The sequence below is a fragment of the Stomoxys calcitrans genome, chromosome 1 (genome assembly GCF_963082655.1).
Source record: "Stomoxys calcitrans chromosome 1, idStoCalc2.1, whole genome shotgun sequence".
Classification (NCBI taxonomy): Eukaryota; Metazoa; Arthropoda; class Insecta; order Diptera; family Muscidae; genus Stomoxys; species Stomoxys calcitrans.
This window is the reverse complement of record NC_081552.1, coordinates 199061880-199087054: the sequence shown is the minus strand read 5'-3', so window position 1 is coordinate 199087054 and position 25175 is coordinate 199061880. Positions and strand designations below refer to the sequence as shown.

Here is a 25175-nt window from a genome sequence, read left to right as displayed (position 1 = left end):
TTAGCGCAAAACATGAAAAGTTAATAATTGTACCATATGATGTCAAAATTTAACTTTTGTACAAAATGTTGTCATAAATTTATTTATTAATTTTAATATGAATTTTTCACAGAAAATTTTTGTAAATTTTATTTTCTTTGGAATTATTTTTCTAGATATGTTACCCTAGAAAATTTTGTATTTTTATTAAAATTTTTTTCATTTAAATTCATTAATTTTATGTTTTATTACTTTAAAAAAATTAATTTATTTGTGATTTGATTTATTCCATTTTTACAAAATCCTTTTATTGGATATGCCTATTATAGTTTTAATTTCAATTACTCCCAAATCTCAAAAATTGTAGTCTTCCCTCAAATTTAGTTGTTTATTCTTCGTGTTTCCCAATGAGTGCGTTTGGTATTTATTCCCTTTTTTATTCTTGTAAGAATTGAGTCAAACAATCTAAAAGCTACTTTTAGGGTGAGTTTCTTATTTCTTTTGCAAACATGTAACATGTAAATCTCTCCCTCTCACTAAGAGATCAATTTAAACTAATCTTCTCGATCTTCCGTTTCCCTTACAAGTTGACAAAAGCTCTATATCCGTCTCCCATTCATCCACTCAACAGGTTGCTATGCCCTTGTTCAAAGCTAAACTACATGGCCACGATTAGTTCTTATCTCACGTTTGCCTCGTTCGGTTGTGTTTCCTTGTGTTCGGTTAGATTTTGTGTTGTTTTTTTTTTTTAATTTGACTATTTCATTTATGTGTGCTTTGAACGGTTACCTTTATTACGGCAAATTGTGAATTTTTGTGTTGTGTAGTCATTTTAATGCAAAAAAAAACTCAAAACAATTCCTAAAGATTTTGCCAAACATTACCAGAGAATATGTGGAAGGTGGAACTATTTCTATCGACGTGCTAACGAAGGGAATTTTGGTTAGTATTTCGTTTTTTTGTTCATTTATAGTAACATTTGTATAAATTGAATCCCTTCTGTAAGCTGTAATCAACGTAGAGCAATTTTGTCCATTTTGGTTCATTTTCATTAGTCTACCTTCGCTATCTACTTTGCAGTTGCGTTTGTTTTCTGTTTTTGCTTTGACAAAAGAAGAATTCCCGCGAAAAGTCATTTCCAGTAAGCCACTCTTTTCCCTCCTCCTCCTCCTCCTTAAAATTTTAAGTTATTCCAGACTACTCGTTTCAAACTAAAGTCCTCTTAAAAGCCATTTAACATTTTCTCTTCAAAATATTTTCTCTTTTTCTTTTAAATTTTTAAAATTCGAGGCATGCGCAGTTCATATGAGTGAACACCTTTTTTTTGGTTTTGGTGTTGTATTACCGGTTGGAACTTAAAACTGTTTTAATATCCCACGAAATAAGCATAAAGATGTCGCCTTCGTTTTTCTATCTAAGACACACACCACATTAATATGTGTGGGATATATAGATGGTGCTTCTTATTTAAACTGGCGTGAAACTATTGCACTTGCATTAGTAGCAAATGAAATTTTAATACTTTTATGCAAATTTTAAAGCCAAATTTCTGTCAATTGTGATCAAACGCGAATGTTCAGCGTTCTTGAATTTTAAAAATTCTCGTTCAATTCACTCAAAAATACAGAATTAATATTAAAACAAATTTGGAACAATTTTACTCGATCACGTATGCATGCGGCAATTCAGAACCAGTTATGGAAATTTTGCAAAAATTCACGCTTTCATAATGTGACGTCTAGGTGGCAGCACAAAAATTAACTAAAAACTATGACATGAACTAAAAACTATGACAATGAAAACCACTTATCAAGGTATTTGTCATACTAAACTTTCTACAATTTTATTTCCATAGGATATTTTGCCAAAATTTGTACGATGGTAAAAACATTGATTAGATTTTTTTTTTAAATAAACCAGTAAGGATAGGCAAAAGTCAGGCGGAGCTGCCTATATAATACCCTACATCACCAAGTCTACGTACTACATTTTTTTACATTGAACCCATGTTGAAATCTAGTCAGACTTTAACTTTGCATACCTATTGAAACATTGAATAGAATTTTGTAAGATTTTCCAACGAATTGTGTCTACTATGAGGGTTATATTTCATGATTAGAGAAGACAAAAACAAATATTAATCATCGAAAATCGCTTTATTGTTTTTCAAAATATTCCCCATTAAGATCTATACACTTTTGCATGCGTTTGAACCAATTGTCGAAGCACTTTTGCCACTCCGATTGAGGTATCTCCAAAAAATGCATTCTGAACGCATCTACCGCTTCTTCAGGTGTCGAAAAACATTGACCTCTCATTTAAAAATAAGTCATTCGGTGTCAAGTCAGGACCATATGGCGGATGACTCTTCAAATCGATGTTTTGAGTGCTCAAAATTGCAGTTGTTTGAGCAGATGTGTGGGAGCTGGCATTGTCGTGGTGAAGATTGATCCGTCCTCGGCGGTTGGTTGTCTAGTGCTACGATTGCGACATGTCCAGTTTTTCCGAAAAAAACAGACGATCATTTGCTTGGAAGTGCTTCGTACGCGACAAATTTTGTTGGATTTGGCTCATCTTGAAACACCCATACAGTCGACCTCTGTTTACTTTCGGGCTCATACTCATACGTAAATCCAAGATTCATCACCTGTCACGATGTCATAGAGGTGTTTCGAAGCACCGCGATCGTATTTTTGGAGAATTTCTTTCGAACAATTGGTACGAGCCAATTTTTCGAACGGTCATGTTCGATGGTCATGTTCGACGGTCATGTTCGACGGTCATCTAATATTGAATGTATGCTGGTGCCACTAATGCCTAAGGATGTCTAATCTCACGTTAGGTCACATGCATGATCTTGCACTAACAGTTGGCTCACAGCATCAACGGTTTTTGGAACGACAACTGATTTTGGACGACCTTCACGAAATTCGTGTTGGAGTGAACTACGACCTTGGATGAATTCACCATACCATCCATAAACACTGGTCCTTGATGGAGCTTCATCGCCAAAAATTTAATTAAGTTCATCGATGCACTGTTGCTGAGTTAATCCACGTCGAAAGTTGTAAAAAATAATCACACGAAAATGTTCACGATTTAATTCCATTTTTTGGGCGAGATGAATCTTTTAAGTTACTGTAAACAACACAAATAGCGCTCGTATGTCAAAACATTCTGAGTACGTATAACCTCAAAAATTTCAAACTTTACGATAGAGCTGGCAGATTGCAATATAAGGGTTGTCCCATCCCGAAATATAAAAGGCAACCCTCGTACAGCCTTAAACGGCCACATCAGATGAAAGATACATATAGGAGCTATATCTCAATCTGAATCGATTTTTAAGAAATTTTGCACATGTATTGGGACATCACATAAAACATTTCGTTCTAAATTTTGTAAAGGTCGGACCAAAATTGTGACTACTACTGCCTCCAAAGGCCATATCGGGTGAGAGATATATATGGGAGCTATATCTAAATCTGATAAAATTTTTATACCCACCACCGACGGATGGGGGTATATTCATTTTGTCATTCTGTTTGCAACACATCGAAATATCCATTTCCGACCCTATAAAGTATATATATTCTTGATCAGCGTAAAAATCTAAGAAGATCTACACATGTCCGTCCGTCTGTCCGTCTGTCTGTTGAAATCACGCTACAGTCTTCAAAAATTGAGATATTGAGGTGAAATTTTGCACAGATTCTTTTTTTATCCATAAGCAGGTTAAGTTCGAAGACGGGCCAAATCGGACTATATCTAGATATAGCCCCCATATAGACCGATCCGCCGATTTACGTTCTTAGGCCCATAAAAGCCACATTTATTATCCGATTTTGCTGAAATTTGGGACAGTGAGTTGTCTTAGGCCCTTCGACATCCTTCGTCAATTTGCTCCAGATCGGTTCAGTTTTGGATATAGCTGCCATGTAGACCGATCCTCCGATTTAGGGTCTTAGACCCATAAAAGCCACATTTATTATCCGATTTTGCTGAAATTTGGGACAGTGAGTTGTCTTACGGCCTTCGAGATCCTTCGCCAATTTGGCCCAGATCGGTCCAGTTTTGGATATAGCTGCCATGTAGGCCGATCCTCCGATTTAGGGTCTTAGATCCATAAAAGCCACATTTATTATCCGATTTTACTGAAATTTGGGACAGTGAGTTGTCTTAGGCCCTTCGTCATCCTTCGCCAATTTGGCCCAGATCGGTCCAGTTTTGGATATAGCTGCCATGTAGACCGATCCTCCGATTTAGGGTCTTAGACCCATAAAAGCCACATTTATTATCCGATTTTGCTAAAATTTGGGACAGTAAGTTGTCTTACGCCCTTCGACATCCTTCGCAAATTTGGCCCAGATCGGTCCAGTTTTGGATATAGCTGCCATATAGACCGATCCTCCGATTTAGTGTAAAAGCCACATTTATTATCCGATTTTGCTGAAATTTGAGACAGTGAGTTGACTTAGGCCCTTCGACATTCTTTGTCAATTTGGCTCAGATCGGTTCAGATTTAGATATAGCTGCCATATAGACCGATCTTTCGATTTAAGGTTTTGAGCCCATAAAAGGCGCATTTATTGTCCGATGTCGCCGAAATTTGGGACAGTGAGCTGTGATAAAACTTTCGATATTATTTTTCAATTTGGCTCAGATAGGTCCAGATTTGGATATAGCTGCAATATAGACCGATCTCTTGATTTATGGTTTTGGGGCCATTTGACACAGTGACGTATGCTAGCCTTTTCGACGTCCGTGTCGTTTATGGTTCAGAGCGGTTGATTTTTAGATAAAAGAGCAAAATTTTGTTTTACCCAGTTGAACAATGACTTGTACTTATTAGTATATGGTCCAAATTGGAACATATTTCTATATAGCTGCTAGGGGTCATAAGGTATACATTTTTCCCCGGATTCGACGAAAGGTGGTTTATATATATACCCGAGGTGGTGGGTATCCAAAGTTCGGCCCGGCCGAACTTAACGCCTTTTTACTTGTTTTCAACATCAATAGCGTTTATTGAATTCAGATTTTCGTTGAGAAGTTGTTTATCCAAATCCAGATCGCTATAAAATACCTAACAATTTGAGAATGTTTACGTCCGCTAAATCAGGCAGCTTCTCAAAGAAATGAAACCCACACACAGAAGGTGTTCTATATGGCAACCTTCAGTCTGTCAGCATGTTTTCCGAATAGACAATGATCTGTCATGACCTCTTCAAGTCTAGATTAGGCCACATAGTTTTGGAATGCTCACCATCTCCTCTTTGTGACCATCTACCATTCGTTGTCCTTCGGGGCTGGTCCTGAAAACATAGCTTACATGTCGCTAGAGGCATACCCACAGATTCCAGTATCCCTGGAGTTTGTAGGGTAGTTCCTAGTCTCGCAAGCTCTTCCGCGTTACAGTTCCTTGGGATCTCTGTGGCCCGGCACCTAGAACAGGTGAATTTTACACTGTTCAGCAATCTTGTTGAAAGATCGGCGACAGTAGAGGGCGGTTTTTGTGTTCAGAAATACATTCTCCAGGGATTTAATGGCTGTCTGAGAAGATATTTATGCTAATCGTCGTAATGACATTATATCTTAGCCATTCCACCACTTCCTTAATTGCAAGGATCTCCGCTTGACACACACTGCAGTGGTCGAGTAACCTTTTCAATATGACAGTTCTAGATCTTTAGAGTACACCTCAAAGCCCATCTGGTCGTCTAGTTTGGAACCATTCATATAGAAGTCTATGTAACTTCTTTTACCAGGGATATCATAGTTCCAATCGGTTCTATCAGGAATAGTGATCAACTTTTTATCAAAAAGCGACTCAGGTAGGGTGTAAACCACACTGCCTGGAATATAGGACATTGTATCATGGATAACACAGTGTCCGTAGCCGCCACATGACCAAGAAGAAAGCTCCCTAAGCCTCACGGCAGTGGTCGCAGCAATTTGTCTAGCTACAATGTCCAGGGGCATTAGATGTAGCATTAAATTCAGTGCATCAGATGGTGTCGTCCTAGCTGTGTTATGCACAAACAAGACATTCTTTAGATCCGCTTGACTATTGAATAGCAGGTGGATTTTTAAAGCGCCGTCCACCAGGCCACAACACCATATAGCATTAAAGGTCTGCCAACTGCAGTATATACCCAATGCATGACATGTGGTCTAAATCCCCAACTTTTGCCAATGGCTCTTTTGTAGGTGTATAGGGCAAGAGTGATCTTTCTTGACCTTTCCAAAATGTTGGATATTCTGTCCAGCAGAACACCCAGGTATTTTGCACTTTCTGTAAATGGAACATTCTTTCCACCCAAGGAGACAGGTTCTACTGCAGGCAACTTGTATCTCCTGCTGCTTTATAGCCAGACCACTTTTGGTAGCCCACGTTGCTGTTGCACGTAGAGCTTCCTGAAGTTTATCTCTTAGAGTGCTGAGAAACTTTCCCCTAACCGCAATTGCAACGTCATCAGCGTACGCGACCACTTTTACACCTCTTTCTTCCAGAGACAATAACATATTGTTAATGGCTATATTCCAAAGTAGAGGAGACAATACACCTCCTTGTGGTGTTTCTCTGCTGACCCATCTTTTTAACTTCACGTTGGTTTTAGATTATTGAAAGCACCTTCAATGCTACCATTGTATATTCCTTGACAGCGAGAGAATCCTCTATGTAGCCAACTATGTCGTGAAGGGCTTTTTCAGTGGATTCGCCTTTACTATATGCATGCTGCTGCCGCGACAGGCGATCTCCAGGAATCTTTACCCTAAGATATGTGTCTATCAATCTCTCAAGAGTCTTCAGCATAAAGGATGACAGACTGCAAATTTTGCCATGAACACATTTTGCCCATGCACATTCCACTAAGGGGAAAACTTCTCACGTATCAATGAGTGCGGTCCGATTCAAGTTTAAGCTCAATGGTAAGGGGCCTCCTTTTTATAGCCGAGTCCGGACGGCGTGCCGCAGTGCGACACCTCTTTTGAGAGAAGTTTTACATGGCATAGTACCTCACAAATGTTGCCAGCATGAGGAGGGGAAAACCGCCGCTGAAAATTTTTTCTGATGGTCTCGCCAGGATTCGAACCCAGGCGTTCAGCGTCATAGGCGGACATGCTAACCTCTGCGCTACGGTGGCCTCCAAAGGATGACAGACTAATAGGACAAAAATCTTTGGCCTTCATGCGGTAGGGTTTTTCTGCTTTCGGAATGAAAATGGTCTTCGTTTCCCTCCATCTCATAGGTATATACGACATTCTGATACACGCATATCTCCCTAAGCCAGGGTACCAGTCTATTAGACAAGGCTTGTAATTCAACGGGTACCGGTGATACATCATCAGAGCCTGGCGACTTAAAGGATTCAAAACTTTTTATTCCCCAAAGGATTTTCGGCTCAGACACAATTCCCCTAATGGCCTCCGACGAATGCATATCAGTGACAACCTCTTCTGGCGCCACGTTGTACGTTATAGAATTTCCCGAGAAATGTGTACCAACGAGTAGTTCTAGTGTTTCCTCACTAGACATTGTCCATACATTCTGTGACTTCTCAATATACCCCACCGTAATAGGTCTCGATGACAGAATCTTCCTTAGCCTAGAGGCCTCAGATGTATCCTCCACGGAGCTGCAGAATTCTACCCAGGATTTGTTCTGAGCCTTTCTAAGCTCGCCCTTATATTTTCTTAGCTCAGCCTTAGCTCAGATGTCCCAATCGTGTGGCGGTCGCTGTTTGCCCCTTGGCTTGGCACTAGGGCATGCTGACACAAGCGAGTCATTCAGTTCCTTCGTGATCCGCTTGACCACTATGTCTATATCCTCCGTAGTTTCCACTTCCTTTTCTAATCTAGAAGGGATAGTGGTGCAGAATTTGTGCCGAAATTTGTTCCAATCCGCCTTTCTTCCGTTTAGCCGAGGGACCACTACTTCAGTATTTTCTCCAAGGCTGAAACTAATATAATGATGATCATAGAAGCTGTGGTCATTCAACACTTCCCAGTCGCTATTCTTCCACTTATATCTTCCGATACAATAGAAATATCTAGTACCTATGCCTGTTCCTGGTTATAAAGGTCGGTTTATCCCCTTTATTACAAATAGCCAGATTGCAACTTATAATATATTGGGTTGCCCAAAAAGTAATTGCGGATTTTTTAAAAGAAAGTAAATGCATTTTTAATAAAACTTGGAATGAACTGTAATCGAATATACTTTTTTTACACATTTTTTCTAAAGCAAGCTAAAAGTAACAGCTGATAACTGACAGAAGAAAGAATGCAATTACAGAGTCAGAAGCTGTGAAAAAATTTGTCAACGCCGACTATATGAAAAATCCGCAATTACTTTTTGGGCAACCCAATATTTAAAAAGCAGCTCACCCCTTTCGTTTACATCCGAACTTCCCCATATCTGATGTGCATTAGCATCACTTTTTACCATGAAGATTTTCTTCCCTACAGAAGCGGCTTCAACCAGCGACTTAAGGTTTGAAGGCGGCATCTCTGAATCGTGCGCCATATATAGGGAAGCCAGCCAGTAATGAGACTTGTTTATTTCAAGGCTGGCTTCTACTAAATCTTCAGTGCTTAGCGACGGAACAAGAAAAACATTTAGACTACTCTTGGCAAGAATACTGGCTCTGTGTCTCCCATTCCCCATACCCTTGAGAACTATAAATCCCGGAATTCTTGGTCCACGAACCATTCGTCCACACACTCATAGTTCCTTGATAAGAATCACGTCAAATCCCCCTGCCATCAGGAGGACCTTCAGTGCTGCCGAAGCGGCCTTACAATGGTGGAGATTTATCTGTAGAAACCGGACCATAGTCAGTATTCAAAACTTCCACCACTGTTGTGTTAGTCTCGTCTTCTGACTCCATCAGGAGTTCATCCTCAGGGGTAGGTGAGAAAGCTGTAGACCACCACTCTTCCTCAGGACGCTGGGCACTAGCGGTGTGGACGATTTCTCCTTAGATGCTTCACTAACTGCTGCCGTCGAAGTACTTTCTGAGTTCCGTGCTTCCCCACTGGCGCACACTTAGAGCCCAGTCCAACTTGATGACCCACCCACACAGGGCTTGTCGGGTCCCGTTTCGATGTCCCCTCCTGTCTCTTTTGTGGCAGGGAGGTTTTCAATCTCCTGCAATCCGCCAGACTTTAGCGATGTGGTCGATAGTTCCACAGGCAAGTGTTTAGCAACAACTGCTGAGTCGTCTCCTGATTCCCCAACTCCACCGCTTCCATAGACCTTCAGTTTCAACTTGTCGAATCCGTAGGATACAACCCCTTCGGACTTGTTGAGGTCTGCGAGATAGCCGGAGTTTAGCGAAATCTGTTAATAAATTCAACTTTTATGGGCCTAAAACTTTAAATTGGCAGATCGGTATAAAAGGCAGCTATATCCAAATCTGGACGGATCCGGGCGTATTGAATAGGGAAGTCGAGGAGCCTAACATAACTCACTGACAATAAATGCGCCTAATGCGGACCTAAAACCTTAAAGTGGGAGATCGGTTTATATGGCAGCTTTATCCAAATCTGGACCGATCTAGGTCAAATAAAACAAGGATGTCGAGGAGTTTAACACAACTCACTGTCCCATATTTTAGCGAAATCGCACAATAAATGCGCCTTTTATGGGCCTAAAACCTTATAGCGAGATGTCGGTCTATATGGCACATATATCCAAACCTAAGCCGATCTGAGACAAATTAAACAAGAATGTCGAGGGGCATAACATAATCCACTGTCCCCAATTTCAGCGAAATCGGGTAATAAATACTGCTTTTATGGGATTCAGACCCTAAATCGGTAGATTGGTCTATATGGCAGCTACATCCAAATACAGTCCGATCTGAGCCACATTTGGGTCGATTGTCTGAAGGCTTAAAAAAAACTCACTATTTCAAATTTCAGCGAAATCGGGCAAAAAATAAACCTTTTTTTTGGGCTTCAGACCCTAAATCGGCATTTCGGTCTATATGGCAGCTATATCGAAATATAGTCCGATCTGAACTTTATTTGGGTCGGATGTCGGAAGGCTAAAAACAACTCACTGTTAAAAATTTCAGCGAAATCGGGTTATAAATACAGCTTTTATGGGTTTCAGACCCTAAATCGGCAGATCGGTCTATATGGCAGATATATCCAAGTATGGTCCGATTTGGCCCGTTCAAAAACTTAACCTGCGTTCAGCAAAACGACATATATGTGCAAATTTCAGCTCATGTGTTGTGTTCATTGCTGTCAACACATGCTTAACTGCGAGCTACCGGAGGTTAAGAAGGTAGGCTGGAGGATGCGTGCAAGACTACCAAACATGAGATCATGAGTTCAATACCAAAATTATTAAAATTTGTTTTCAAGGGCTATATTAGAGAGGGACAGAGAAAAACCCAAGGGGAGCAGTAAAACGAACAAAACAAAGCAGCGCGCGCCGAACAAAGAGAACAAAAACACCACGACCCGAAGCAAAGCACATGCATTGGCTGGGTTAGATGGTTTTTTGCCTTGCTTATGGATATTGTTGTTGTTGTAATATTGTATGTTGGCTTGCAAAGAGTGCCTTTCAACAACAAATTTGTACTTTGGGTCGTTGAGATTCAAAATAAATTGTTGCAGGAAAATTAACAACTTTCGTAGTTGTTTTTTCGACCAAAGTTGTTGTTTTTCAAAATTATTATGTCCGTCCGTCCGTCTGTGTGTTAAAACTCGCTACAGTCTTTATTGAGTTGAAACTTTGCACAGATTCTTTTTTTTTTGTCCATAGGCAGGTTAAGTTTGAAGATGGGCAATATCGAACTTTATCTTGATGTAGCCCCCATATAGTGGGATCTTTCGTTTTAACGTTATTAAAGACACATTTATTATACGATTCCGCTGAAACTTGGCACAATGTTTTGCGTTAGGCTCCTCGACTTTCGCACTGAGTATGATCAAGATCGATCTATATTTGGATATAGGGTGTAAGACCCGATTTAGGGTCTTAGGCCCATAAAAGACGCCTTCATTACCCATTCCGTATATGATTCAGATCGGTATATATTTCAACATAGCTGCCATGTAGTCCGATCTCCCGATCTTAGGTCTTGAACCCATAAAAGGCGCTTTTATTATTATCTGATTTCGCTGAAATTTTACATAGTGACCTATATTAGGCTTTTCGACATCTGTGCCCTATATGTTTCAGAAGGGTCTATATTTGAATATAGCTGCCATATAGACTGATCTCCCTATTTCGGGTCTTGGGCCCATAAAAGGCGCATTTATTACTCCATTTCGCTGAAATTTTGTACGAGGACCTATGATAGGCTTTCTGACATTCGTTCCCTATATTGTTCAAATCGGTCTATAGTTGGATATAGCTTCCATATATACCGAAGGTCTTGGACCTTTAAAAGGAGCATCTATTACCTGATTTAACTGAAATTTGGCACTGTAAACTGTGTTAGACCCTTCAACATCCATATTCAATATGGCACCCATCAGTCTATATGATGCCGATCTTCGATCTAACGTCTTCAGTTCAAAACAAAGCGTGAATGCGTGATAAGTTCGGCCGGGCCGAATTTAGGGATCCCACCATGGATTCTGCCATAGGTTGATACAAAATAAATTTAGTTAAAGGGCATAATTTTATTCTACATACTACAAACTTTTGTCGAACCAGCAATAATTAAAGCTTCTAGGAACCGAAAAAGGATTATCGAGAGACCGGTTTATATGGGAGCTATATCAGATTATAGACTAATTTGGACCGTACTTGGCACAGTTGTTGGAAGTCGTAACAGAACACCGCATATAAAATTTCAGCCAAATTGGACAAACATTAAAAGGACTGAAAGAGTCAAATCGGGAGATCGGTTTATATATTTTAAATCGATTTAGCCATTTCCGTATGTCTGTCTGTGGAAAAAACGCAAACTTTCGATGGAGTGAAACTAGGAAACTGAAATTTTGTACTATGGCGTCTTCTATGGCTTTTACACATTGCACAACGACTTTTTCAGTGACCTCCAACTTACTTGCCAACTATGGTTCAAATCGACTCAAAGCCTGATAGAGCTCCCATATAAACCGATCTTCTAGAGCCTCTAGAGGGCGCAATTCTTATCGGATTTGGCTGAAATATTGTACTATGACGGCTTCTATGACATTTAATGGATGTAGGGAGTGTGGCTCGAATCGGTCTTAAACCTGATATAGCTCCAAAGTAAACTGATTTTATTCTAGTTTCTATAGGACGTAATTTCTATCCGATTTTGCTGAAATTTAGCAAAGTCACTGTATCCATGGCCTCTAACAAATGTGCCAAATATGGTCTGAATCAGTGCATAAACTGATATAGCTCCCATATAAACCGACCTCCCCATTTTACTTCTTAAGTCCCCCTGGGACGCAATCCTTATCCGATTTGGTTGAAATTTTGCACAATGGGATCTACTATTGCGCTTAATATCTAAGCCAAGTTTGGCCCGAATAGATTTATCAGCTGACATAGCTCCAATAGCAATTTTTATCCATTATCTTTTGTCTCTTTATAGGCAAAAGAGATACTCGACAAAGAACATGACAAATGCGATTCATGGTGGAGGGTTTATAAGATTCGGCAAGGCCGAACTTAGTTCGCTTTTAATTGTTTTCTTACAATTTTTATACTCACTACCATAGGATGGGGTATACTAATCTATCCATTCTGTTTGATCTGCGACCCCATAAGTATATATATTCTCGATCGTCTCGACATTCTGAGTCTATCTAGCCATGACCGTCCATCCGTCCGTCTGTAGAAATCACTATGGCGGTCGAACGAAAACAGCAAGCCGCACAGATACTTTTTATTATTGATTTAGGTCGTTGGGGATTACAAAAGGATCATATCGGTTCAGATTGGGATATAGCCCCCATGTAAACCGATTCCCGGATTTAACATCTAGTGGCCCTAGAAGTCTCAATTTTCATCCGATTTGGCTGTAATTTGGAACAAAGGCTTGAGTTATGAATTCCAACATCCATGCCAGGTAGATCCGAATCAGTCTATAAACAGATATAGCCCCCATATAAACCGTTCCCAGGATTTGGCTTCTTCAGCCCTTAGAAGCCTACCTTTCCCCTGATTTGGCTGAAATTTGGCCCAATAACCCATCTTATGACTTACTGTTGCAAGTGCCAAGTTTTATCCGAATCGGTCAATATGGTAGTATAGGCCCCCCCTATGTACCGATATCCCGATATGACTTCTTGAGACCAAAATAATTCAAATGCAAACTCATTTAATAAGGGTACATTTTTAGCGGAATTCATGGTGGTGGCTACCCAAGATTTGGCCCGGCCGAACTTAGCACGATTTTACTTGTTTCAATTATGCGTCGTAGCTTTATCCAAATATAGCCCGATCTATACCATATTCGGCAAGGTTATGTGGGGCTCTGGAGGCCACCGTGGCGCAGAGGTGACCATGTATGCTTATGACACCGAACGACCGTGTTCAAATTCCGGCGTGAATATCAGAAAATTTTTTCAGCGATGGTAATCCCCTTTCTTATGTTGGCTACATTCCTGAAGTATCCTGCCATGTTAAAATTTCTCTATCAAGTGGTACTGCTATGCGGCTAACCGTTCGGACTTGACTTAAAAAAAGGCCACTTATCATTGAGCTTAAATTTAGTCGGACTGTACTCATTAATATGAGAGAAGTATCCCTAGTTCCTTAATTGAATGTTCATGGGAAATTTAGTTTAGTATTATGTAGAGCTCCAATATAACTCACTGTACCGAATGCCAGCGAAACGGGATTAGAGATATGGGTTTATATTCTTCAATATATTCAAATGAAATTTTGAAATTTTTTGTTAAGCTAATATCATGTGCGATTGATTGAAGAGTTAAAGAAGTAATATTAAGGTCACATGTCTCCAACATAGCAAAATGTGTGCGCTAAGACTAAAAAGGGCTATCTAGGCCCTGGAGTCCTTTTAAGGGTTAATTAGGACTGACCAAATAAGTAAACCTTCCATCCTATTGTGAAGCGTATAGCAATAATTTTTTTTCTGCAGCTCATTATAAGTAAAATGTCAAATTTCAACCGTTTTGTTTATCAATTTTAATTTTTTCTATCTTTTCATTATAGGTGAGTGTCATTCATTGTAAAACTCCGATTTCAAAACAAAAACGTAAGTAGAGAATATGTTTTTATTTTGATTAATGTTTCGTATGAAAATGTTCATTTGCTTCCAAAATAATATAGAAAAAAAAGAAAAAATTAAAATAAGGTTGTTCGGGTCGAATTTGGGTTGAATTTCTGGCCTACTAAGGAAATTGCAAATCGCGCCCTCTATAGGCGCAATCTATTTTATAGGATACATCCAGTATCAGATCGCTTATTTGTGTTAAATTTTGCAAACGAATGAACTTTGACGAAAGTATCGATCGGAAAAATATTAATCGATATTCAGACAAAAAATAAAATATCGATAGTATCGTTAGTGCCATCGATATTTTGCCAACTCTAGCTGTATGGCGGATGGCCCATTAAATCGACGTTCTGGCTCTGGTTTCAGCCGATGTGTGAAGTCTCGCATTGTCATGGTGAATAATGATTCTTCTTGTCTAGTTCGTTTTCCTAATTTCTCCCAAGACAACACCTGCATTGCACAGTGGGATGGGAAAACAAATTTGTGGAAATAAGTATGCCATTTTTGAACGGAAAAAGATATTATCACGAAATTTCAGATGGTTATAGCTGAGGTTTTACCAGTTGATGTGCATTTCAGGGCCCTAGAAGGTCCGGGGCCCATTGGTGGCTTTCAAATTTGGTAATTTAGTTCGGGCCGCCAAAAGCGCATTTATGGTCTGATTTTAAAATTTTTTTATTTGGAAAGTGCTCGAAAAACTCTACAACAAACATGCTTTCGTGTGCGGAATATCTTACGTTGCACAGTGGGATGGGGACAAAAATTAGTGAAAATAAATCTGCCATTTTTGAACAGATAAAGATATAACCAAGTCTTAGATGGTTATAGCTGAGGTTGAATCCAGTTGATGTGCAAAATTTTGGGGGGCTAGAAGGTCCGGGGGCCCTCTGGTGGTCCTTTAAATTTGGTCACCTCGGCCCTACAAAATTTAGTTCGGGCTGCCAAGAGCGCATTTATGATACGATTTTAATTTTTTTTATTTGGAAAGTGATCGAAAAACTCTACTAAAAATGCTTTAGTGGGCGGGATATCTTGCGTTGCACAGTGGGATGAGGGACAAAAATAAGTGAAAATTAATCTACCATTTTTGAACAGATAAAGATATCATCAAGTCTTAGATGGTTATAATAAAATATAAATTTTGCCCATGAACACTCCACTAAGGAACAGGGGCAAACTTCGCACATATCAATGAGTACAGTCCGATTCAAATTTTAAGCTCAATGATAAGGGGCCTCCTTTTTAAAGCCGAGTCCGAACGGCGTGCCGCAGTGCGACACCTCTTTGGAGAGAAGTTTTACATGGCATAGTACCTCACAAATGTTTCCAGTATTAGGAGGGGATAACCGCCGCTGAAATTTTTTTCTGATGGTATCGCCAGGATTCGAACCCAGGCGTTTAGCGTCACATGCTAACCTCTGCGCTACGGTGGCCTTAGATGGTTTTAGCTGAGGTTTTATCCAGTTGATGTGCAAAATTTCAGAGCGCTAGAAGATCTGGAGGCCCTTTGTTCTCGGCCCTACAAAATTTAGTTCAGGCTGCCAAAAGCGCATTTATGGTAGTGCTTCGTCTCTATAAGAAATTTAACCCTGCACTTTTAATTTGATTTATTGTAACGTAAAAAGGACTTAATGTAGATTCGTTTAAAATGGAATTTTTATAAATTTTGTTGACTCTAGTAGTAGCTATTTTAAAAAAAACAAGTACAAGCTTGCTAAGTTCGGCCGGGCCGAATCTTATATACCCTCCGCCATGGATCGAATTTGTCGAGTTCTTTTCCCGGCATCTCTTCTTAGGCAAAAAAAGGATATAAGAAAAGATTTGCTCTTCTATTAGAGCGATATCAAGATATGGTCCGGTTTGGACCACAATTAAATTATATGTTGGAGACCTGTGTAAAATGTCAGCCAATTCGAATAAGAATTGCGCTCTTTGTGGGCTCAAGAAGTAAAATAGAGAGATCGATTTATATGGGAGCTGTATCGGGCTATAGACCGATTCAGACTATAATAAACACGTATGTTAATGGTCATGAGAGAATCCGTCGCACAAAATTTCAGGCAAATCGGATAATAATTGCGACCTCTAGAGGCTCAAGAAGTCAAGATCCCAGATCGGTTTATATGGCAGCTATATCAGGTTATGAACCGACTTGTACTTTATTTCAAATAGTTGTTGAAAGTAACAATAAAAAACGTCATGCGAAATTTCAGCCAAATCGGATAGGAATTGCGCCCTCTAGAAGCTCAAGAAGTCAAGTCCCCAGATCTGTTTATATGACAGCTATATCAGGTTATGGACCGATTTGAACCATATTTGGCACAGTTGTTGGATATCATAACAAAATACTACGTGCCAAAATTCATTCAAATTGGATAAGAATTGCGCCCTCTAGAGGCTCAAGAAGTCAAGAACCAAGATCGGTTTATATGACAGCTATATAAGGTTATGGACCGATTTGAACCATACTTGGCACAGTTGTTGGATATCGTAACAAAACACGTCGTGCAAAATTTCATTCGAATCGGGTAAGAATTGCGCACTGTAGAGGCTCAAGAAGTCAAGTCCCAAGATCGGTTTATATGGCAGCTATATCAGGTTATGGACCGATTTGAACCATACTTGGCGCAGTTGTTGGATATCATAACAAAACACGTCGTGCCAAAATTCATTCAAATCGGATAAGAATTGCGCCCTCTAGAGGCTCAAGAAGTCAAGACCCACGATCTGTTTATATGACAGCTATATCAGGTTATGAACCGATTTGAACCATACTTGGCACAGTTATTGACTATCATAACAAAACACGTCGTGCAAAATTTTATCCCAATCGGATAAGAATTGCGCACTCTAGAGGCTCAAGAAGTCAAGACCCAAGATCGGTTTATATGGCAGCTATATCGAAACATTGACCGATATGGCCCATTTACAATACCAACCGACCTACACTAATAAGAAGTATTTGTGTAAAATTTCAAGCGGCTAGCTTTACTCCTTCGGAAGTTAGCGTGCTTTCGACAGACGGACGGACATGGCTAGATCGACATAAAATTTCACGACGATCAAGAATATATATACGTAATGGGGTCTCAGACGAATATTTCGAGTAGTTACGATCAGAATGACGAAATTAGTATACCCCCCATCTTATGGTGGAGGGTATAAAAATGCTATATTAAAAGCAGTAAGGAAGGGCAAAAGTCAAATTTGGAGCAAATATGTTCAATATGTAATAACTACGGTTGACAAATGACATATGTATGGGAGCTATATCTAAATCTGAACCGATTTGAGCAAACTCAGATATTATGGTCGTCGTCGAGGAAAGCGTTGTACAAAATTTGGCAAGATCGGCCAATAAATTGCGCTTGGAGTGGCTCTAGGAGTGAAAATCGGGCAATATACATATATGGCAGCTACATCTAAATCTGAACTGATTTCTATGAAATTCACCAGTAGTGTCGAAAGTCATAAGGAAATCATCTCTGCTAATCGGTTAATAAATCAGCACTGGACGAACATATATATGGGAGCTATTTCTAAATCTGAACCGATTTCGAGCAAACTTCTTAGATATTGCGGTAGTCATTGGGGAAATTGCTGTACAAATTGTTGGCAACATTGGTCAATAAATGCTCTTGCAGTGACCATAGAAGTGAAAATCGGGCGATATATATGTATAGCAGTTATATTTAAAATCTAAATCTGAACCGATTTCTATGAAATTCCCCAGTAAAAGCGAGAGTCATTAGTAAATCTATCATGTATTGTGGTAATCGTCGAGGAAAGCGTTGTACAAAAATTTGGGAAGATTGGCGCTTGCAGTGGCTCTAGTACTGAAATTCGGGCGATATATATAACACAACCATAGGATGGGGGTATACTAGTCTAGTCATTCAATTTTTAACATCTCGAAATATTGATCTAAGACCCCATAGAGTACATATATTCTTGATTGCATCGACATTCTAGTTCGATCTAGCCATGTCTGTTCGTCCGTCCGTCTGTCAAAATCGCGATAGCGATCAAATGTGTATTGCTAGCCGTTTGCAATTTTGCACAGATACTTCTTATCGATGTAGGTTGTAGGGGATCGTAAATGGGCCATATCGGTTCAGATTTGGAAATAGGCCCATATAAACCGATCTCCCGATTTGAGGCCTTGAGTCCTTAAAAGCCTCAGTTTTCATCCAATTTGGCTAAAATTTGGACCAAGGACTTGAGTTACGATTTCCAACATCCATACCAAGTCTGATCCGAATCGGTCTATAAACAGATATGGCTCCCATATAAACCGGTACCCGGATTTGACTTCTTGAGCTCTTAGAATTCTCAATTTTCCTCCGATTTGGCTAAAATTTGGAACAAAGACTTGAGTTACGACTACCAACATCCATAACAAGTGTGAACCGAAGTGGTCCATAAACTGGTATGGCCCACACATAAATCGATCCCGGGATTTGTCTTCTTGAGCCCTTAGAAGTTTCAATTTTCCTCCGATCCTATCACTTGCCGCACCGATTTTACATAAGTGAGCTCGTAGACCTATGTGTCCTGTTATGACACCAAAACCTATACTGACGTTCTTCTTACTTCCTTTCAGTAATAGCCTCGTCCTCTCAAGATCCGTATCACCCCATAGGATTTTCGCCATCCTATCGACTGTTTCGCTGTTCCCCTGTGTTACATGCTTACTCCCTTAAATTGGACTGCGTCTACCCAAAAAGTTTCGCGTTAACCAAGTTTATCAACGGCAGTTCTCTGGCCTTCAGTGCCAAATCGTTTGCCCTTTCATTCCATTTCGGTCCATGTTTTGATATAGCTGCCATATAAACCGATTTTGGATCTTGACTTCTAGCCAGATTGCGCAGATAAGCTGATGTATACGCCTTATCAGCTTGACGCCTCCGATTTTAAATAGTTAAGCGGGTAACCCATCGGCTCCTGCCGCCTTGTTTTTCTTCAGCGGGGTCACTGCTACTTGGACCTTATTCTGACTAGGAGGTAAAAATTCTATACCATCATCATTGATTGGTTCTGCGGTGTCATCTTCGCCGCCAACGTCGGACACTAGCTGTTGGATAAAATGTTATTTCCATATCCTCAGCATGCTATCTGTGTCAGTTACTAGATTTTCTTCCTTGTCTCTGCAGGAGGATGTGCCTGCACCAAAGCCATTGGTTTGATGTCTTGAGTCTCTATAACGGGCAACTCTTATTCGAATTGGCTAAAATTTTACACAATGTAATCTACTATGGTCTTCAACATTCAATTTGATTATGGTCCGATTCGGAATATAACTTAATATAGCTCCAATAGCATAGCCATCTCTTCTTTTATCGTTTGTTTGCCTAAAAAGAGATACCGGGAAAAGAACTCCACCAATGCGATGCATGGTGGGGGTTATATAAGATTCGACCCGACGGAACTAAGCATGCTTTTACATGTTTTTACTCTTCACCATCGGATGGAGGTATACTGATTTGGTCATTCCGTTTGTAACACATCGACATATTGATCTTAGACCCAACAAAGTGTGTATATTCTTAATCGTCTCGATGTTCTTAGTCGATTTAGCCTTGCCCGTCCGTCTGTCTGTCTGTCTGTCTGTCGATCACGCTATCTTTCGAAAGAGTTAAGCTTGGTGCTTGAAATTTTGCATAAATACTTCTTATTAGTGCAGGTCGGTTGGGATTGTAAATGGACCAAATCGGTCCATGTTTTGGTATAGCTGTCATATAAACCGGTATCGGATCTTGAGTTCTTGAGCCTCTAGAGGGCGCAATTCTTATTCGATTAGGCCGAAATAATGCTCATTGTCTTTTGTTGTGATTTCCAACAACTCTGCCAAGTTGGTCCAAATCGGTTTGTAACTTGATATATAGCTCTTCTTTTATCGTTTGTTTGCCTAAAAAGAGATACCGGGAAAAGAACTCCACCAATGCGATCCATGGTGGGGGTTATATAAGATTTGACCCGACGGAACTAAGCATGCTTTTACATGTTTTTACTCTTCACCATCGGATGGAGGTATACTGATTTGGTCATTCCGTTTGTAACACATCGACATATTGATCTTAGACCCAACAAAGTGTATATATTCTTGATCGTCTTGACGTTCTTAGTCGATTTAGCCATGTCCATCCGTCTGTTCGTCCGTCTGTCCGTCCGTCTGTCCGTCTGTCTGTCGATCACACTATCTTTCGAAAGAGTAAAGCTTGGTGCTTGAAATTTTGCATAACTACTTCTTATTAGTGCAGGTCGGTTGGGATGGTAAAAGGAGCAAATCGGTCCATGGTTTGCTATAGCTGTCATATAAACCGGTATCGGATCATTAGTTCTTGAGCCTCTAGAGGGCGCAATTCTTATCCGATTAGGTCGAAATAATGCTCATTGGGTTTTGTTGTGATTTCCAACAACTCTGCCAAGTATGGTCCAAATTGGTATATAACTTGATATAGCTCCCATATAAACCGATCTCGGATCTTCACTTTTTGAGCCGCTAGAGGGCGCACATATTATTCGATGTTACTGAATTTTTGCATGAAGTGTTTTGGTTTGACCATCGACAACTGCGCCAAGTATGGTCCATATCGGTTCACAAGCTGATATAGCTCAAATATAAACCGAATTTCCGATTATACTTCTTGAGCCTCGAGAGAAAGCAATTCTTATCCGATTTGGCTGAAAATTTTCAAAACGACTTCTTGTATGATCTTTAATTTTAATATACGTGTCAAATATGGCCTGAACTGGTCTATAATCTGATATAGCTTCCATATAAACAGAATTCCCTATTTTACTTCTGGAAGGGGATTGCTAATGGACCATATTGGTTAAAATTTTGATATAGCTTCCATATAAGATGACCCTTCGATTGACATCTTGAGGCCCTGGAAGCCGCAAATATTTATTATTCGATTTGGCTGAAACTTTGCACCTACTGAAAACTACTGTTCTGTTGCCATTTTCAACAACCTAGCCAAGTACTATCGAAATGCGTCTATAAACAGATATAGCTCCCTTAGAAACCTACCTCGCGACTCGGCACTTTGAGGCCCTGGAAGCTAAAGGGTGATTTTTTTGAGGTTAGGATTTTCATGCATTAGTATTTGACAGATCACGTGGGATTTCAGACATGGTGTCAAAGAGAAAGATGCTCAGTATGCTTTGACATTTCATCATGAATAGACTTACTAACGAGCAACGCTTGCAAATCATTGAATTTTATTACCAAAATCAGTGTTCGGTTCGAAATGTGTTCAAATTTTGACAAATTTTGTTCAGCGATGAGGCTCATTTCTGGTTGAATGGCTACGTAAATAAGCAAAATTGCCGCATTTGGAGTGAAGAGCAACCAGAAGCCGTTCAAGAACTGCCCATGCATCCCGAAAAATGCACTGTTTGGTGTGGTTTGTACGCTGGTGGAATTATTGGACCGTATTTTTTCAAAGATGCTGTTGGACGCAACGTTACGGTGAATGAACACATTTCGAACCGAACACTGATTTTGGTAATAAAATTCAATGATTTGTAAGCGTTGCTCGTTAGTAAGTCTATTCATGATGAAATGTCAAAGCATACTGAGCATCTTTCTCTTTGACACCATGTCTGAAATCCCACGTGATCTGTCAAATACTAATGCATGAAAATCCTAACCTCAAAAAAATCACCCTTTACAACTGTTGTCCGATTTTTCTGAATTTTTGCACCTAGTTTTATTGTGATCTCCAACAATCTTGTCAAGTTCAAATCGATCTACAATCTGATATAGTTCCTATATAAAGGTGATTAGTCTTTTACGGTCCCTAGAAGCTTAAAATCTAAGCTCATTTGGTAGTAAAGTACAAATGTGTTCTCCAACGAAGTTCATGTATGTACATTTTTAGTAGAATCCATGGTGAGGGGATCCAAAAATTCTCCCGAGATGAACTTAGCACTTTTTTACTTCTTGGCATTTATATAAGTTTTCCCAAGATATGACGTCAATAGGTCCCCTATTCAAGCATTAGCTTCAGTTGACAATCATACAATATTGCCGAGTATATGTTTAGATAATTTTGTTTACTATGTTGGTCAAATGATTCACGTTATCTATACTTGTTAAGCATGAAAAACACCATAACGAATTGAAATGACAAATTTATTCAAAGTTTCCCGATATGTTAAGTATTGCAATTGGAACTATAAAAGCTTTGTCTCTTTCCACGATCTTTAGTCAGTGTTAGAAATAATATCTGGAAGTCTTAGCTCATTTTGCGACATGCAACTCTACACCGTTCTTTCTGGTATCTTGGTATTGGCCATGTTGGCTGGTACTTTTCCCTGTGGAGTAAGCGCCAAAAAACAGGAAAAAATTCGTGATGTCATTAACAGATACATTTAATATTAATGGCGATTAAGAGTCTTAACCCACCCAAATAGACCTGAAGGATGGAAAAGGCCTTATGTAAACTATGTTCATCCTTGTAATTAATCAATATACGTATACACCTAAAAAAAGAAATATGACTACATTTATTTACAAATATTAGATTAGGCAGGGCATATGAAATGAAATCCATCAAAAGAAAGACCATAATTTTGAAATTTATAGTTTTACTAGCTGGACAGGGCCCACTCCGTTGCGCCTTCTTTCACTCTCTTATTTTATCTGAGCCCTTTACTGGTATGGTCAGCAAAAAAGTCCTGTTTGAAGGTGCTGGTACGGCCTTTTAGATATTTCACCCTAATGTGGATATCATATCAAAGTTTGCATATTAGATCTACTTCATTCTCTTGGCTTTGGTGGTGCCCGAAAGTGGATATCAGATTCATACTGTACTCCCAAAAACCACATTTGAGCTACATATTGCTATAGTCGGGATATATGTGTGGTTCAGGGGGAGTTTGTGAGATGAGTCGTGAAACCCTTGGCCATAAAACGGGTATCAAATTTGAGCCCCTTTTTGCCATAATCCACAAATATGTCCAGTTTGAGGGGTAAGTAGGGTGGGGAGGTCACCCACGCACTTAACCCTAAAAAAATATCAGCATCGTGCTCTACTGTTAAATTCCTATTATTTGAGCCGCAATTGCAGTTGGTTTAGGGGGCGTTTATGGGGTTAATCCACCCCCAAACTCTTGGCCTCAAAATTTGATATCAAATTGGTTTTCTACTATCAAATACCTATTATTTGAGCCCCTTATTGCCATAGTAGGCAAACCTGGCGGGCTTGAAGAGAGTTTAGGGGCCGGACACTGAAATAATATCAGTATCGTGCTAGAGAACGATGTTGTTTGAGCTCCATATTGTCAAGCATTTGGAAGGAGGCGATCAAGATATTCAGGGTCTCGTTCACATCCAGCCTAATTCATTTTTCTTTTGTTTTCGTTATCTACATTCAAAATCATATTTCAAAGCTGCCACTTGGGATACCACATTTTTAAAAATCTGTAGGTTCTCCAGATGTGTACTCAACTTCCAAACACTTTTCATTTGATATCCATATTTTCCCAATTGGCAAGTAAGCTCTGCTGGTTGGTTTTGGGGGGGTGGGGAGGAGCCTCAGATGCCAAGAAATAAATGTTTGTTTGAGATACTTACTCAACTTTTAAATACCCTTCATTTGATATCCATATTTTCCCAATTGGTAAATATGCCCTGCGCGGGGTTTTGGGGTGGGGAGGCCCCTCAGCCACCAAGGAATATATTTTTATGTCAGAGTTGCACTGTTCTTTTAAATACCTTTCATTTGATACCCATATTGTCTAAAACGGTGAAAGAGTCCTGTTGGGGGGTTTTTTGGGGGTGGGGGACCCCCCCCGAACACTTTGGTCGAAATTTGTATACCAAGTTCGTACTATGCTCTTTAATACCTTTCATTTCATACCCATATTGTCCCAATTGGTAAACATGTCCCTCCGGGTGGGTTTTGGGATGGGACGCCCCTCACGGTTATTTGACCCAAAAATTTTATATCAATTTCATGTTTTTGGTGAACCATAAGGTGGCATACAAAATTTCGCCTTAAAGTATGTAAGGTAAGTTTTGTTATGACTTTCAATAACTGTGCCAAATACGGTCCAAAGCGGTCTATAACCAGATATTGATCCCATATAAACTGATTTCCCGATTATCTGTGTTCGGTTCCTAAAAGCTTAAATTTTTGCTGGTTCGACAGAATTTTGGTTCATAACCTGATATAGCTGCTATATAAACCGATCATGGATCTTGACTTCTTGGCCCATTAGGGGGAGCAATTCCTATCCGATTTGGCTGAAATTTGCAGGAGGTGTTTTGTTATGACTTCCAACAACTGTGCCAAATAAGGTTTAAATCGGTCCATAACCTGATATAGCTGCCATATAAACCGATCTGGGATCTTGTCTTCTTGAGCCTCAAGAGGGCGTAATTATTATCCGATTTGGCTGAAATTTTGTACAACGGCTTCTCACATGACCTTCAATATTCGTGTCAAATATGGTCTGAATCGGTCTTCAGCCTGATACAGCTCCCGATCTCCCTATTTTACTTATTCAGCCCCTAAATGGCCCAATTGTTATTCGATTTCGCTGAAATTTTACACGCAGAATTCTAATATGGTCTCCAATACTCAATTCAATTAGCATAGCAATTATTTTCTTTTTTCCTTAGTTTGCCTAAAGAGCTACCGCGCAAAGAACTCGTCAAATACGATCCATGGTGGAGGGTATGTAAGATTCGGCCCGGCCGAACTTAGCACGCTCTTACTTGTTTTGTGTTAATTTTTAGCAGCATCCATTGTGGTGGGTTCCCAAAATTCTGCCCCTCCGAACATTTTAGTTCACTTCTTTTAATGGAAGCTAAAGCCTGGGTTTTGTCTACCCAAATACAATCCAAACCGTGTTTTGATATCCAACATCTCCGAGTAAGGTTTACGTAATTGTATAAAAAATACAAACTGAGAATTTTAATTTCATTACAATTGCCTTGAGGTATTTTTGATCGTCATCATTTTGTAGTTGAGT

At 39.6% G+C, this 25175-nt stretch overlaps 1 protein-coding gene across 1 annotated transcript in view; it reads left to right on the top strand.

Annotated features, from left to right (window-relative positions):
- Positions 1-727: 727 nt before the first annotated feature.
- Positions 728-25175, top strand: part of LOC106088126 (uncharacterized) — a 527532-nt gene continuing 503084 nt past the window's right edge. Inside the window, exon 1 of the mRNA XM_059370442.1 lies at positions 728-921. The gene's annotated coding sequence lies outside the window, so the exon portion shown is untranslated. The remainder of the gene's footprint in view (positions 922-25175) is intronic.